Source organism: Micropterus dolomieu, linkage group LG23 (genome assembly GCF_021292245.1).
Source record: "Micropterus dolomieu isolate WLL.071019.BEF.003 ecotype Adirondacks linkage group LG23, ASM2129224v1, whole genome shotgun sequence".
Classification (NCBI taxonomy): Eukaryota; Metazoa; Chordata; class Actinopteri; order Centrarchiformes; family Centrarchidae; genus Micropterus; species Micropterus dolomieu.
The window spans coordinates 14,201,710-14,206,168 of NC_060172.1; positions in this window are offsets into that span (position 1 = coordinate 14,201,710).

The window sequence follows — 4,459 nt, forward strand, 5'->3', positions numbered from 1 at the left end:
AGTTTGCTCACTGCACTTTTCATTTAGAGCAGGGTTTAGACTGTACAATTTATAATATTATTTACAGAGACCCAACAATTCCTACCATGAGGAAGCGCTTGGAGACACAGGCAAGGGAAAGCTCCTTTTTAGAAGGGAAGAGAAACCTCGAACATAACCGTGACTGATGCCGTTTGTCATGTTTTTTGTTCTTTAAAACCTAAATGCCAATTAGCACATATAGCAAGTGTGACATATAAACAACATGTCTTAGAGTGTAAAATAACATCTGCCATAGTTAAAGTGACATTAACATTATTGTGACAGAATTGAGTGAATTAAGCATCTGTGGTAATCTCAGTGTTAGCTCACTGTCCTTGCCCTTATCAGTATTAACCCACAATGCTTAGCTGGCTTTTACTTACTACTCCTGTTTAGTATTGCCATTTATTAATATGTCACTCATTTACAATTCTAGATAGCTACTGAGGTTTGGCCAAAATAGCTGATCACTGGGAATGAGTCGGCTTGGTGAAGTAGCACTTGGTTGATTTTATTCTGAATGACACATAGCATTTTATTATGATGGTCTACGTACTTGCAAAAGAGGAAAGACATCAGCAGAGAATGTAAGGAGAGATCTTACAATAGCTAACAGTGTAAAATCATTACTTATATTTTTGTTACTGTGAGGTTATGTGTTAAGTAACTGCAGTAGGATATACATAGGACAGCCTAAATCAATATTTTAAATGTCTTATCTTGGATAACAAATTAATTGCAGGTTTTCAAGATGGGGTACAACAGCTCATTATGAATTGTGAAACTGTGCACCTTCAAAAAAAATACTTAGATGGATGATGCCCTTGTCTCTGCCATTTCTTTACTTAACCTTAATTTTAACTACTTCAACAAAAATCTAGTGGTTACCAAAAAGCTAGATTACTTTAGAAAAACTCTTTCAAATGTAATGAACCCATCTATGTGCTATCTCATGCTAGAAGGGTCAGTCGTCCTATAAGCATAGTGTGATTGAGACCAACATAGGGATTATATGCGGCCACTTCATCAAATCATGCTCACTCTCACACACACGATTCCCCAGTATAGGCTTCTAGTAAAGACATCTCCCACTGTAGAACAAGGATTGCTTATATCAGATCCTGTGTACTGGTAAATAACCCTGTTTCATTTATAACGAGATTGCAATACACCATAAGCCTGACAATGCCTCAACCTTTCTAACTCAAGGTCATGGATTAATTTCCTTTTCCACGGCCCTGTGAGCATTCCAGTATTTGCTTCATGGCTCCATCTCAAAAGGCTGCAAAGATTTATTGAAAGCAGGCAGAAACACGTCTATATATGGTGCATAATCAGCACGTGTCATCTGGAGATTTCTACAGTCTGGATCACTGGTTCAACCTTCTCTGGTACACTCTGGTCAAAACCATTAAATCTGCAGCCATACCAAATTATGAAGTGCTTGCAAATGTCACACACAAACAAAATATTGATTGCTTGGAAATGTCACATAAGACCTTACATCAGTAGACAACAGAGGCAGTAAAGTGCAGAAAAGTTTAAATTATGATGTCTTATCCACCACAAAACAGCACTGTACTTCTATGTTTTAATAAAAGCTTCAGTAAACTTAGTAAAAAAACTGCACCAAAGACTAAATACTAGAGCAAGACAGATATTGGCTGAGCACCTGAACGTACAACCCTTTAGGAAGTTCAGTTGTGGTTACTGATCTGATGTAGGTCATTTCAAGTAGAGGTTAAACCCATAAGAGCTCAGCCTGAATACTCCTGGGGGTCAGGGTCAGTTCCTGGCATGCAATTCGGATGGTGGAAGTTTAGCAGGATATAGCTTTGATCCCACAGTTCACAAATGTCAGTGCAGATGTGTGAGTGAGAAAAAACACTTTGATGAGAAACATTACAATAACAAGAGCGAGTGAAGGAGATTTGAACCAAACAAGGACTGATAGAAGCGCCAAGATCACAGAGCTAAAGGTTCAAGAGCATTTTTGTTGTATTGTATTAGTACAGCTGCTGAAGTGCCCTTGAGAAAAGTTCATTCTCAAGTTGCTCAGTGGTCAACAGAGAGATTTATGCTTGTACTGGGTGCACCCAACACCACCCTATGCTGAAAAACAACATTTGTTCTCAGCCAGACATTCCCAGATAAATAGATTAAAAAAAAAAGGGTTGAGTGGCAGATCAGTGACTGAACAACAATTTGATTTCATTTCAAACACTAGATGACATACATAACATCAAATTCTCATGGCAAAGACAGAGTTGGACGCAGGGTGAATTCCAGACATCCAGTGTTGTGAAGCACTTCGCCATCTACCACCGAGTTACTGTAGCAGTACAGACAGAGCAGGTCTCCCACAGGAACCTGGGTAATTTAGTAGGTAATGAGCACACTTACTCTGTCACACCTCTCATATTTGGCTGTGGAAAGAATACACACGCATATGTACACACACACACACACACACACACTACCATAACTCAAGTTTCCATAAACACACATGATAATGAATTTCCTGATTGATCTATTGTTTTGATCTATAAAGTATCGAAAATACAAAAGAAATTGCACACAATCACAATTTCCCAATGCTGCCACCTTCAAAAGTCTTGTTTAGTCTGGCTAGAAGTTAACTATCACACTCAAGACAAAAAAAAGCCGCAAATCTTTTAAATTATCAACCTAGAACTTGACAATTCTTATTTTCTTTTTTTTTTTAAATAAATTTTATCACCAAATTAGTTGCCGATTGATTTTCTGCACCAATCACAAGAGAAAATGGCTGGTAAAAAGTGAATCTAAGGTCCATGATACAAAAACCCATATGGATTTGCCAAGATAGGGGCTGAAACACAGCTTTCTTTTAATAACTGTTATTACGCTGTCCTTTTCCACTGGTTCCTCTACACCACAGAGGTTAAGTGATCTCACACCTGTTCCAAAAATATTTCCTACACAATCTGTGGAGACAAAGAGAGAGCAAGCGATAAATACAACCATTGGCATAAAAGAGACAGTAGGGTGCTGAAAGAGTAGGTAAGGAATGAGAGACATGTTTGGAAGAGCGCAGAGTCTATCAATCAGAAGTGGAGCAAGAGAGACTTCGGATTGAAGAAAACTGTATGTGCTCTTTGACAGATCAACAGCCTTTGTCCGCCTGAAGGAAAATGACAAATGAAAATGATAATTGAAATGACTCCAAATGGCTGAATGCTATACACGGGTCATTGATAGGCTACGGGTGGGGCTGTGTGTGTTGGTAGAGAGAGCTGAACTAGCCAGGGGCATACAGTCTCCATCCGATTAAACAGAGCACAACGAGGTGATCATTCACCTCCACTTGCCCTTCTAAAGTCTCACTAATGAGCGCACACACACACACAAAAGAAAAAGAGGTTCACGTGACCAGCACAACTACAATTTAGAAGAACATCAAGCCTTTAACACGTCGCTTATTTCCATCACATTTTTGTCCTTGCGCTGAGCTCTCATCACAATTGATTGCAGTAGCTATCTATACTGTATTATAAGAAATTATCTAGGCTGTAGGTCTATTATACAACTTGAATGGAAGTTAATCGCAAATCTGCTGGGATGCGCTGTCCCATCACACCTGCAGTTTGGGAAAAAAAAAAAAAAAAAAAAAACAACAACCATCTATATGTTCTTTGTGGATCTGGAGAAGGCATATGACTGGGTCCCCGGGGGATATTGTGGTAGGTGCTGCGGGAGTATGGGGGGGGGGGGGTCCCGTTTAAGGATCAAATCCCTGTACGTCCAAAGCAGGAGCTGTCTACGGATTCTTGGCAGTAACTCAGACTCGTTCCAAGTGGGGGTTTGTCTTCGCCAGGGCTGCGCTTTGTCTAATCCTGTTTGTGATATTCATGGACAGGATGCATCGAGGCGTAGTTGGGGTGGGGAGGGGTTGCAATTCGGTGGACTAGGGATGGACTGCTGCTTTTTGCAGATGATGTGGTCCTGATGGCATCATCGGTCCGTGACCTTCAGCACTCACTAGATCGGTTCCTAGCCAAGTGTGAAGTACCTAGGATGAGGAATAGCACCTTTAAATCTGAGGCCAAGGTTCTCAGCAGGAAACCGATGGAGTGATCACTCCAGGTATGGAATGAGTCCTTTACCACAAGTGAAGGAGTATAAGTATCTCGGGGTCTTGTTCCCGAGTGAGGGACAATGGAAGGGGGATTTGGCCGGAGAATCGGAGCAGCAGGGGCAGTATTGCATTTGCTCTACCCCACGGTTTTAGGTCTCCAGACTACAACCATTTTGGTCGCATATGCAACCTCTTTTAAGAGTGTGCGAGAAAAAAGTTCACGTCGTCTCATTCATGCGAGTGTAAGGTGATCATTAGTATTGCTCTGCAGCGCAACTATTTTACTCGCAAATGCCCCGCCCCTAAAGTGCAAGCATACTG